The 14947-nt window shown below is 21.1% G+C and overlaps 1 long non-coding RNA gene across 1 annotated transcript; it reads left to right on the top strand.

The window, feature by feature from the left end:
* The first annotated feature begins 1373 nt into the window (after window positions 1-1373).
* LOC133030042 (uncharacterized) lies at window positions 1374-2368 on the top strand. Its single transcript, XR_009683944.1, has 3 exons — window positions 1374-1647; window positions 1730-1896; window positions 1980-2368. It is a non-coding gene; the product is annotated as an uncharacterized LOC133030042 (long non-coding RNA).
* The last annotated feature ends 12579 nt before the right edge of the window (window positions 2369-14947 follow it).

Below are 14947 nucleotides of genomic sequence, written 5' to 3'. Positions count from 1 at the left end.
TTTACTTGGGCTTTTTGAACCAAGATGAAATGAACATTTTTAAGAGTATCACCTTTTTTGAAATGATATATAATACAAAAATCTTCACAACAGTTTTTGATTAGAATATCAACAGCTCTTTAGCTGAGTAGCAAAAATTAACTTAAATAAGTATATAAAAAAAATATTATTATAAATGGATAAAGTTAGAGTTAATCGCACTCGGCTAACTGTAACTCACACACATTTTTATTTTTCATTTATTTATTTTGATAAAAAAAAATAATTAATATTTTTATCTTTTAATTTTTACATTTATTTATTAACTATTATTACTCGTCTTATATTAAAAATAGAATATAATGTATAATATGATAAATAGTAAATGAATAGAATATGATAAATATCAAAAGCTTATGTTAGCAGATAAAAAGGTATACAATTAGTTTATTTACCGTTGAAATTGTAAATACTCTACTAATAAATGCTATATTTACCGAATTTTGACTATAAACACGCTCCAACAGATTATTATTTCATAAATATATTTTTTTCCTTAAAATGAACACAGGGTAATGATGTTGAAGCAGTAATATTTGACACTGAAATTGATGCTAGAGAAAACACTTTGGAAGTGTTCCACACTTACTACATCAGCAACGCTTATGTAAAAAAAACAGCCCCACCTTTCGATAAAAAGCGAGACTACAAATATTCTTGGACATTGAACTCAAGAACAGAAATCGAAGAAATCCAAACAGAAGACAACCAGATATCAGCACCAAACTATGATTTCATTCCGTTTAGCGACCTGCATACACCTAAAGAATTCAGCAAACCAATAGGTATTTACAATTTGATTTTTATATATATGTATTCCTCATTGACTAACTATTTAATATTTCAATTTATTAGATATTTTGGTTATTGCTCTTAAAATGAACCCACCAAAAGAAGTCAACACTCCCTATGGACTACATACAATTCAAGAGATATATTTAATTGATGAAAGGTAAACTATACATTTAATCTACCACTATAAATACACCCTTGTGTTTATTTTTATTGTGATATATTAAATACTATTTAACAAAATTTTTGCTAATCAATTTTTTTATTTCTTTACAAAGTTGTAGCTTCAAACCAGTATGTTTGACGATGTGGGGGCATAAAGTTCACGATGAATGCTTACAAATAGCAGAAGTAATCGAAGAAAGACCCATAATATTGGGATCAAAACTAATTGTTCAAACCAAGAGAGGTTTGCATTAATTAAACTACTGATATTTAAAAGCGAAAATTCAAAAATTCAATTAACACATACATTTTGATTTAGGAAATTTTGTCTATCGTCACGCGACACGAGTACCTTCAAAATCAATCCTCCACTCCCCGAAGCAGAAGCACTAAAGGAATGGTAATACTCATAAAATCAAATACACATACTATTATAGCTACACATTTTACAAAAAAATTTAAATTTTTGTATACTATATTTATAATAATACTTACTCTATTTTAAGGGCGGAGAGCAACGAAACAGAAATTAAAAACGCAATAGCAAACTGCTTGACATACGAATCTTCTCCAAAATCTTTTGTTGGATTACACGAAATAGTGACTAACATCCAAATTTCAGAGTTGACGAAAAATCTGCAACTGAATGAGGTAAAAACTACTATAATATTTACTTTATGAAAGTTTCGTTTCAATATCTTACTATTATTAACACCATTTGATTTGAATGTAGAAAAAATATTTTTGGATTGAGGCGGCAATAAAAATAACTGACACTCTCCAGAATTTTTATTACATGTCATGTGACGCATGTCATAAAAAAATAGATTTATACAATCGCGATGAAAAAATCATATGTGACAAGCCAACATGCGGCCAAGAAGGATTTCCTACACCACGGTATATTACAAAAAACATATGAAGTTATTGAAATTAAGTTAAAATAAAAAAATATACTAACAATCTTATAATGCATTTTACAGTGCTATAGCATATGTTGAACTTGATGACAATACAAAGAGCCTATCTGCTGTCATGTTCGCAGATATTGTCGAAAAAATATTTTCGTGTAATGCTGCCCAGCTAATGAACTATACTGCAGAGGTGTAGTTTTTAAATAATTAAATAGTTTTACATGCCTTTCATAAGTTGATAAATGAAAATACATCAATGTTTGCAGGAACACCGCCGCTTTGTCGACACTACCATAATCAATTTATCAAAGAAAAAATGGATAATCCAGACATATGCGGACCCGGCTAGAATGAAAAGTGCAAAATACAAAAATTACACTATTGTCTCTATCAAAGAAAATGAAGATTGAAATCCACCAATGACTATCATTAGTTTTCTTATCTACAATTTTAAGACTAATGCTATCTTCAATTATTAACAATTTAGAGATTGATTTTTAATTTTCTTTTTATCTTACCCCCATTTAAGTAATATTTCTTTAATTATTGGAACATCAATTTTTAGTTTATTTTTGGATTAACTTAAGAACATATTTAAATCATTAAGCCTTCTTAAATACTAATATAATGCATTCGATATTCACTTTTAATTGACAACATTATAAACTATAATATTTAGATACACATAATAATAATCTCACCTAATAACTAATAATATTTTTTCTTTAATTTTTAATCGTATCACTTTCAAATAACATAGAAAAAACTAGCATAAAATTTACTATACGTGCCTCGCACGTTGCTTTTTGCTAGTATATATATATATTTGTATAAGTAGTTATTTATTTTCTAATAATTAACTTTGTAGTAATAATTTTTAATTTTATATATACTAGTGGAGTCTCACGTGCTTCGCACCTGTAGCTCATTTAGGCACAATTATTTTAAAAAAAATAATTAATATTTTATCTACAAAATTTATAATACTATCAAATTGTATACTCTAAAATATACATTGTGGTGATAAAATTTTGTGAACTCTTCAATTTACAAACATATAGTACTTTTGTTAATTTTTGTTCTTTTTTATCATTTCACAGTTCATGTGTCGTTGTAAATTAATTACTTTTCTCATGAACATTGACCACTACTAAATTATGCCTCTTCTTAAAAAAATTAATTAAATATTTTTTTCTAATAATTAAAAAAATCAAACCTAAAATATATTATTGTTGATTCATATAAGAAATTTGCACCTTCAATTCTTATGTTTTGAGAATAGCAATTTAGTATGTAAAGAATATGAATATGATTGGTAAATATGAAAAAAATTAAATCTGATTTGTTTAAGTGAACTTAATTTTTGAAAGAAAGAATTTTAAATATTTAATATTACTTTTTAAAATAATAGTTATTAGATATAATAGTATTATTTTTAAAATCTTATATAATTTCTAATACTAAAAGGGAATATAGGCTTTTAAAAAAAATATTCATAAATCACAAAATATATATGTGTTATCAATTTAATTATATATACACATATATAATTCTCTTTTATTATATTATATGCTTATTAATATATAGGGTTTCATTCAAAATATATATATATATATATATATATAAATAGACATGGTTATATAAATAATAATTATTAGTGAAATTAGCTTAAAAAATAAAGAGGCATTATTTATTTGAAAATATACTTATTGATAGCAACAAAAAAAGAACATAAGACAAAATAATCATTTTCACAAATATTCACAAAAGATAAAATGTTAATTAGGGAGAAGCTTAATTTAGAAAAAAAAAAGTAAATAGTGTACATGTTTCAATTGCTTAGTTAAAATTTTATAATTGAATATATAGTAAAGGCTAATTATGTAATTCAATTAGTGAAAGCCCAAAAAGCTATTCTCACTTTTATATAGGTTATAGATTTATGAAATGAAATTTAGTTTAAGAATTTTATTTTACTATTCTAGATTTTTATATTATTAAGTATTCGAGTTAAAAATAATTTTTATAACTAAAATATTTTCTCTTAAATATATATAAAGGAAAGCATATTTTTTTTCTTCCTATTTTATTTTATTTTATGACACATTCTTTTATTTTCTTTGAAAAATACACTATACATACAAACTAAAAGTCCCACATCATTTAAAAATTATTTAGATATTATCCATGTGGGTTATAAGTAGTAGTTTTATTATTTTACTTTCTTTTATCTAAAAAATATTATTTTTTATGGGTGATTGATTAATGTCTTATCTAATAAATTTTTTTATATATTTTTTTGTATAAGTAGTTATTTATTTTATAATAATTAGCTACTTAAAATATGAATTTTAAAATAAAAAATATTCATAAATTAAAATTTATTTTTCAAGAATTATAACGATCGCGCTAGGCACACGATATTTATAACGATCGCGTGATTGCACAACCAATTTTATAAAGTACTTATCATTTTAATTATCACAGAATAATAAGACAAATAAATATTTTATTGTGGAAATAATTAGTCATATGTATCATGATCTCCCTCTTTATCACTACAATTTATCGTATAAATTTCACATTCACAAAATTTATTAAAATCAATCCTCTAATCTAAACATTTCGTATGGAAAAACTCTATCACTAATAGGTAAAAATAGTAATGTTATGACAGCTCCTTTTTGTAGCTGTCATATTACATTCACCTTTGTGGAGAAAATATTCTAACGACACCACAAAACAAAATATAAAAACTTTAATGAAAAATAGTAAAACCATTTATTTTTATTAAGCAGAAAAAGTCTAGATAGTCTTTTAAAACTAACTACATCATCAGATACAAGATCAGTTTATTAAATTTAGAAATGGTGAACTTTTTTATTTATTTTAATATAAAAGTACATGTAATTCTTTGTTAATTTTACAATCTTTAATATTTATCATAAAATCACTATCTTTCTATATATTTTAAAAATAGTAAATTATATTTATAATTTCAATACTACTTTGTTTATAATAACACACATCAAAATATTATATTTTAGATTATATCACTCAGTATAATTACAATATATATAAAGATTACAAAAATTAGATTACAATATATAAGTAAATAAATAAAAAATAATCAAATCTATAGAAAAAAAAATATATTAATTTTTGGATATTTATGTAAAGTTGATCAATTGAATATATATATTTATATATAAATATATAAAATTAATTGAGTAAGGTATTCAATTGCCCCTACAACGAGAAATATTAATTTTAGACAAATTAGTGTGAATAAAAAAATATTTTACTTGTAGTATTTTCTTAATGAAATATAATATATATTGTGTTTACTTGTAGTTAATGAGTATAATACTCACATAGTTTGTAAACAATGTGAGACACTTACAAAATATATGTATATATACATTACTTAGAAGACATATTATAAATAAATAAAATATTAATAGATAAATAGTAAAAAAATGTTCATAAGATGACATCTCATTTGATTTATATTTTTCTTTATATATTGAGAAAAAAAATAACGTTTAGTTTCATTTTAAATAATTTAGTTTGAATATTTTTTGGGCTATTATAAATATAGAATTATATATATAATCTTGAAATAAAATTAACTCATAATAAATTGTATATTATTATTATATATTACATCAAATATAAAAAACTTATAAAATAAATATTTATTAGATAATTACTTTTAAAAATATAAATTATGAAATGTATATTAAATGAAAGATAAAAAAGACATTAAAAATAAGATAATAAAAACTCATAGGGTAAGAAATTAATCAACCGCCCATAAACAAAAATACTTTGGGATGAATTAATATGACATAAAAAGATTAATATTTATAACCTACATGGATGATGCCAACATCATTTATAAACAATGTGGGACATTTAGTTCCATGTGTTTTTGTAGTTGTTTTCTAAATAAAATAGAAAAAATTCACAAAATTTTAAAAATAGAATAAAAAAAAAAATTGAAGTGTAAAAATAAAAAAATTCCTAATATAAAATTATATAATATATTTATGTAAAATTTTTTTTATTTGTAATTAGCACAAATATTAATCATATACAATAAAAATAAAAGCACATTTCGAATAAAGTTATTTATAATAATTAAAAGGTATTAAAAATATAATTTTTTTAAATGAATCAAATATTATAATGGTATAAATTTTTCTGTAATTAAAAAAATGATATTCATTTATAGTAAAACTTAATTTGTTGTTCATATATTTAAATTGAATATTTTTATAGTTTTTTTATTTATATAAAAATATTAATTTAAGTATTAATAATTTAAATATTGTAAATTTTTAACGTTTTTATTGAATGAGAGGCAGATATTTTAAAATATTATTTATTTTGTTGCAGCGCTTCATTAAATTAATGAATCATGATTTGTTATCTTTTTTATTACTATTATTATTTATAATATTAATTGTTTGTATCAATTTTTTAAGTTAGAATAATATTATTATTTTAATTGATGAATATTTTTGTCTCTTCTCTATCCTAGTGCCATATATTTTAAACTCAATTAAGATGTATATATAGATAAACTAATTAAGATGTATATTCAAAGTAATTATGAAATAAAAAAAATTACAACTATTATAAGTAAATAAATAAAAAATAATCAAATCTATAGAAAAAAAAATATATTAATTTTTGGATATTTATGTAAAGTTGATCAATTGAATATATATATTTATATTTTATATATAAAATTAATTGAGTAAGGTATTCAATTGCCCCTACAAAGAGAAATATTAATTTTAGACAAATTAGTGTGAATAAAAAAATATTTTACTTGTAGTATTTTCTTAATGAAATATAATATGTATTGTGTTTACTTGTAGTTAATAAGTATAATGATCGCGCTAGGCACACAATATTTATAACGATCGCGTGATTGCACAACCAATTTTATAAAGTACTTATCATTTTAATTATCACAGAATAATAAGACAAATAAATATTTTATTGTGGAAATAATTAGTCATATGTATCATGATCTCCCTCTTTATCACTACAATTTATCGTATAAATTTCACATTCACAAAATTTATTAAAATCAATCCTCTAATCTAAACATTTCGTATGGAAAAACTCTATCACTAATAGGTAAAAATAGTAATGTTATGACAGCTCCTTTTTGTAGCTGTCATATTACATTCACCTTTGTGGAGAAAATATTCTAACGACACCACAAAACAAAATATAAAAACTTTAATGAAAAATAGTAAAACCATTTATTTTTATTAAGCAGAAAAAGTCTAGATAGTCTTTTAAAACTAACTACATCATCAGATACAAGATCAGTTTATTAAATTTAGAAATGGTGAACTTTTTTATTTATTTTAATATAAAAGTACATGTAATTCTTTGTTAATTTTACAATCTTTAATATTTATCATAAAATCACTATCTTTCTATATATTTTAAAAATAGTAAATTATATTTATAATTTCAATACTACTTTGTTTATAATAACACACATCAAAATATTATATTTTAGATTATATCACTCAGTATAATTACAATATATATAAAGATTACAAAAATTAGATTACAATATATAAGTAAATAAATAAAAAATAATCAAATCTATAGAAAAAAAAATATATTAATTTTTGGATATTTATGTAAAGTTGATCAATTGAATATATATATTTATATATAAATATATAAAATTAATTGAGTAAGGTATTCAATTGCCCCTACAAAGAGAAATATTAATTTTAGACAAATTAGTGTGAATAAAAAAATATTTTACTTGTAGTATTTTCTTAATGAAATATAATATATATTGTGTTTACTTGTAGTTAATGAGTATAATACTCACATAGTTTGTAAACAATGTGAGACACTTACAAAATATATGTATATATACATTACTTAGAAGACATATTATAAATAAATAAAATATTAATAGATAAATAGTAAAAAAATGTTCATAAGATGACATCTCATTTGATTTATATTTTTCTTTATATATTGAGAAAAAAAATAACGTTTAGTTTCATTTTAAATAATTTAGTTTGAATATTTTTTGGGCTATTATAAATATAGAATTATATATATAATCTTGAAATAAAATTAACTCATAATAAATTGTATATTATTATTATATATTACATCAAATATAAAAAACTTATAAAATAAATATTTATTAGATAATTACTTTTAAAAATATAAATTATGAAATGTATATTAAATGAAAGATAAAAAAGACATTAAAAATAAGATAATAAAAACTCATAGGGTAAGAAATTAATCAACCGCCCATAAACAAAAATACTTTGGGATGAATTAATATGACATAAAAAGATTAATATTTATAACCTACATGGATGATGCCAACATCATTTATAAACAATGTGGGACATTTAGTTCCATGTGTTTTTGTAGTTGTTTTCTAAATAAAATAGAAAAAATTCACAAAATTTTAAAAATAGAATAAAAAAAAAAATTGAAGTGTAAAAATAAAAAAATTCCTAATATAAAATTATATAATATATTTATGTAAAAATTTTTTTATTTGTAATTAGCACAAATATTAATCATATACAATAAAAATAAAAGCACATTTCGAATAAAGTTATTTATAATAATTAAAAGGTATTAAAAATATAATTTTTTTAAATGAATCAAATATTATAATGGTATAAATTTTTCTGTAATTAAAAAAATGATATTCATTTATAGTAAAACTTAATTTGTTGTTCATATATTTAAATTAAATATTTTTATAGTTTTTTTATTTATATAAAAATATTAATTTAAGTATTAATAATTTAAATATTGTAAATTTTTAACGTTTTTATTGAATGAGAGACAGATATTTTAAAATATTATTTGTTTTGTTGCAGCGCTTCATTAAATTAATGAATCATGATTTGTTATCTTTTTTATTACTATTATTATTTATAATATTAATTGTTTGTATCAATTTTTTAAGTTAGAATAATATTATTATTTTAATTGATGAATATTTTTGTCTCTTCTCTATCCTAGTGCCATATTTTTTAAACTCAATTAAGATGTATATATACATAAACTAATTAAGATGTATATTCAAAGTAATTATGAAATAAAAAAAAAATACAACTACTATAAGTAAATAAATAAAAAAATAATCAAATCTATAGAAAAAAATATATTAATTTTTAGATATTTATGTAAAGTTGATCAATTGAATATATATATTTATATATAAATATATAAAATTAATTGAGTAAGGTATTCAATTGCCCCTACAAAGAGAAATATTAATTTTAGACAAATTAGTGTGAATAAAAAAATATTTTACTTGTAGTATTTTCTTAATGAAATATAATATATATTGTGTTTACTTGTAGTTAATAAGTATAATACTCACATAGTTTGTAAACAATGTGAGACACTTACAAAATATATGTATATATACATTACTTAGAAGACATATTATAAATAAATAAAATATTAATAGATAAATAGTAAAAAATGTTCATAAGATGACATCTCATTTGATTTATATTTTTCTTTATATATTGAGAAAAAAAATAACGTTTAGTTTCATTTTAAATAATTTAGTTTGAATATTTTTTGGGCTATTATAAATATAGAATTATATATATAATCTTGAAATAAAATTAACTCATAATAAATTGTATATTATTATTATATATTACATCAAATATAAAAAACTTATAAAATAAATATTTATTAGATAATTACTTTTAAAAATATAAATTATGAAATGTATATTAAATGAAAGATAAAAAAGACATTAAAAATAAGATAATAAAAACTCATAGGGTAAGAAATTAATCAACCGCCCATAAACAAAAATACTTTGGGATGAATTAATATGACATAAAAAGATTAATATTTATAACCTACATGGATGATGCCAACATCATTTATAAACAATGTGGGACATTTAATTCCATGTGTTTTTGTAGTTGTTTTCTAAATAAAATAGAAAAAATTCACAAAATTTTAAAAATAGAATAAAAAAAAAAATTGAAGTGTAAAAATAAAAAAATTCCTAATATAAAATTATATAATATATTTATGTATAATTTTTTTTATTTGTAATTAGCACAAATATTAATCATATACAATAAAAATAAAAGCACATTTCGAATAAAGTTATTTATAATAATTAAAAGGTATTAAAAATATAATTTTTTTAAATGAATCAAATATTATAATGGTATAAATTTTTCTGTAATTAAAAAAATGATATTCATTTATAGTAAAACTTAATTTGTTGTTCATATATTTAAATTGAATATTTTTATAGTTTTTTTATTTATATAAAAATATTAATTTAAGTATTAATAATTTAAATATTGTAAATTTTTAACGTTTTTATTGAATGAGAGGCAGATATTTTAAAATATTATTTATTTTGTTGCAGCGCTTCATTAAATTAATGAATCATGATTTGTTATCTTTTTTATTACTATTATTATTTATAATATTAATTGTTTGTATCAATTTTTTAAGTTAGAATAATATTATTATTTTAATTGATGAATATTTTTGTCTCTTCTCTATCCTAGTGCCATATATTTTAAACTCAATTAAGATGTATATATACATAAACTAATTAAGATGTATATTCAAAGTAATTATGAAATAAAAAAAATTACAACTATTATAAGTAAATAAATAAAAAATAATCAAATCTATAGAAAAAAAAATATATTAATTTTTGGATATTTATGTAAAGTTGATCAATTGAATATATATATTTATATATAAATATATAAAATTAATTGAGTAAGGTATTCAATTGCCCCTACAAAGAGAAATATTAATTTTAGACAAATTAGTGTGAATAAAAAAATATTTTACTTGTAGTATTTTCTTAATGAAATATAATATATATTGTGTTTACTTGTAGTTAATGAGTATAATACTCACATAGTTTGTAAACAATGTGAGACACTTACAAAATATATGTATATATACATTACTTAGAAGACATATTATAAATAAATAAAATATTAATAGATAAATAGTAAAAAAATGTTCATAAGATGACATCTCATTTGATTTATATTTTTCTTTATATATTGAGAAAAAAAATAACGTTTAGTTTCATTTTAAATAATTTAGTTTGAATATTTTTTGGGCTATTATAAATATAGAATTATATATATAATCTTGAAATAAAATTAACTCATAATAAATTGTATATTATTATTATATATTACATCAAATATAAAAAACTTATAAAATAAATATTTATTAGATAATTACTTTTAAAAATATAAATTATGAAATGTATATTAAATGAAAGATAAAAAAGACATTAAAAATAAGATAATAAAAACTCATAGGGTAAGAAATTAATCAACCGCCAATAAACAAAAATACTTTGGGATGAATTAATATGACATAAAAAGATTAATATTTATAACCTACATGGATGATGCCAACATCATTTATAAACAATGTGGGACATTTAGTTCCATGTGTTTTTGTAGTTGTTTTCTAAATAAAATAGAAAAAATTCACAAAATTTTAAAAATAGAATAAAAAAAATCTAAGATGCTACATAAACTTATTTTGTGCTTTCCTTTATATTATACATAAACTCAATTAAGATGTATATATACATAAACTAATTAAGATGTATATTCAAAGTAATTATGAAATAAAAAAAATTACAACTATTATAAGTAAATAAATAAAAAATAATCAAATCTATAGAAAAAAAAATATATTAATTTTTGGATATTTATGTAAAGTTGATCAATTGAATATATATATTTATATATAAATATATAAAATTAATTGAGTAAGGTATTCAATTGCCCCTACAAAGAGAAATATTAATTTTAGACAAATTAGTGTGAATAAAAAAATATTTTACTTGTAGTATTTTCTTAATGAAATATAATATATATTGTGTTTACTTGTAGTTAATGAGTATAATACTCACATAGTTTGTAAACAATGTGAGACACTTACAAAATATATGTATATATACATTACTTAGAAGACATATTATAAATAAATAAAATATTAATAGATAAATAGTAAAAAAATGTTCATAAGATGACATCTCATTTGATTTATATTTTTCTTTATATATTGAGAAAAAAAATAACGTTTAGTTTCATTTTAAATAATTTAGTTTGAATATTTTTTGGGCTATTATAAATATAGAATTATATATATAATCTTGAAATAAAATTAACTCATAATAAATTGTATATTATTATTATATATTACATCAAATATAAAAAACTTATAAAATAAATATTTATTAGATAATTACTTTTAAAAATATAAATTATGAAATGTATATTAAATGAAAGATAAAAAAGACATTAAAAATAAGATAATAAAAACTCATAGGGTAAGAAATTAATCAACCGCCAATAAACAAAAATACTTTGGGATGAATTAATATGACATAAAAAGATTAATATTTATAACCTACATGGATGATGCCAACATCATTTATAAACAATGTGGGACATTTAGTTCCATGTGTTTTTGTAGTTGTTTTCTAAATAAAATAGAAAAAATTCACAAAATTTTAAAAATAGAATAAAAAAAATCTAAGATGCCACATAAACTTATTTTGTGCTTTCCTTTATATTATATATAGATATACATAAAATTATTTAACTTTTTAATTTTTTACCTTTTCTTCTTTATAAAAGAACGGTATGTTTTATTTTCTTTTAATTTTTTTATTTAATTTATATTTTTATATTTTAATAATTACTAATAAAATGAATAGGCCAAGTAGTCAAGTGAGAGACTCAACCTTAATTTATATAATGCTAATCTTTTATGTACAAATAAATAAAAATATACTATAGTGAACTAAATAAATTGATTATGACAAATACATTATCCCATCATAATTTTATGAGATATGATAAATATGTCTCAAAAATAATAAAAATATAAACACATATATATACACATCAAAACACACAATTCATTTTATTATGGTTAAAGATTAATTAGAACAAATATCATGATAAAAAATACATACTATAAAGTATATAGAGATCATCAAGAAAATACAGAACATAAACATAATACGATGTCCAAAAATATTCTAAGAAAATGAAAGCTTAACTGGAAAATAATTATATAGAGATTGGCAAAATGATAATTTTCACTCTTATACATGGCAGATTGAAGGTTGTGAAGAAAAGTATAACAAAATGAAATTAAATCTAAATACATATGTATTATGATGATATTTTTAGTGAAGATCTTTCAAAGCAAAAGAAACATTACCCAATAATTTTGTTGCAAAATATTTTCATTGAAGAATAACTTATCAATTGTCATTGTTATCTGTAAATTTCATGTCAAAAATTAGAAGAAATATAATAAAACTTTAAAAATAAATAATTATTGCCAAATAATATGAACATAGAACATCAAGAATTAGAGAACAAAAAAAGAGCATAACATAAACTTGAAACTTATGAGTGGACACAAAATTAAATTAAATCTAAATACATATATGTGTATTATGATGATATTTTTAGTGAAAATCTTTCAAAGCAAATGAAACATTACCCAATAGTTTTGTTGCAAAATATTTTCATTGGAGAAGAACTTATCAATTGCCATTGTGATCTGTAAATTTAATATCAAGAATTAGAAGAAATATAATAAAATCTTAAAAATAAATAATTATTGCCAAATAATATGAACAAAGAACATCAAGAATTAGAGAACAAAAGAAAAGAGTATAACATAAACTTGAAACTTATGTGAAAATATACAAAAAACTTCATGTGTGATGCCACCTCAACCTCCTTAAAACCTTCCTTTATATATATATATATATTGATGATTGATAATTGAAAGTATTAGAATAAAATCAATTAATAAATTTGTTGCGGTAAACGACACGTACCAAAGAACCAAAATATTGATAGGACTGTGGTACTAAGTACGCAAGTAGAGCCAAAATATTGATTAAAAAAAACTGTTTAATTTTTTTTTTTTTTGAAATTGATTATTCTTTTTAAATTGTGATCTCAATTAAAAACTTAAAAAGTGAAAATATTTTTTAGAACATATTTTTAATTTTTTTTGTTACTTTTTTAATTAAAAAGTAAAAAAATTAATTAAAAAGTGTTACCAAAAGTAGTCTTAATTTTTCTTTTGTGCCAAGTAGGGGTATTCGTCAATGGGATCCTCTGTCTCCTTATCTTTTTCTCATTTGTGCCGAGGGGTTCACTTCTCTCATTAAGCAGTTTGAAGTTGAGGGTCTTTTGAAGGGTTGTAAGGTTGCAAATGGGGCACCGTTAATTTCACATATGCTATTTGCTGATGATAGCTATGTTTATTGTCGTGCCAATGAAAGGGAAGCTTCTAATGTTCTGCGCCTTCTTCATTTGTTTGAAGCTGCTACTGGTTAGCAGGTGAATGTTGCCAAGTCTTCAATATTTTTCAGCTCTAACACTCCTCTTGCTATTCGGGATAGAATGTGTGCTATGCTGAGGATGCCCATGGCAGATGCGCAAAGTACTTACTTGGGTCTCCCTTGTACTATGGGGAGGAATAAGGATGCAATCTTGGGTTTTCTCAAAGATAAGATGCTCAAGCGAATACAAAGTTGGGAGGGTCGGTTGTTATCAAAAGCTGGCCATGAGGTTTTGCTCAAAACGGTTGCTCAAGCTTTGCCAACCTATGCTATGACTGTGTTTCTTCTCCCGCTCAAGATTTGTTCACACCTTGAGAGCTTAATGTCAAAGTATTGGTGGGGGTCCTCTACTAACAGAACAAAAGGTGTAAGCTGGTTTAGTTGGCGACGTCTTTGCAGAAGCAAGAATTCAGGTGGGCTTGGCTTTCGTAATTTGCGTGATTATAATCTTTCCTTGTTAGGAAAGCAGGGGTGGCGTCTTCTTTTGTATGAAGACTCTCTCGTGGGACGCATTTACAAGGCCCGTTACTACCCAAATGGAAATTTCCTTACAGCAGAGATAGGTGATAACCCAAGCTTTTATTTGGCGGAGTGTGTTTGA

Source organism: Cannabis sativa, chromosome 8 (assembly GCF_029168945.1).
Source record: "Cannabis sativa cultivar Pink pepper isolate KNU-18-1 chromosome 8, ASM2916894v1, whole genome shotgun sequence".
Taxonomy (NCBI): Eukaryota; Viridiplantae; Streptophyta; class Magnoliopsida; order Rosales; family Cannabaceae; genus Cannabis; species Cannabis sativa.
Note: the sequence above shows the minus strand (reverse complement) of the source record. Positions and strands in the feature narration are given on the sequence as shown.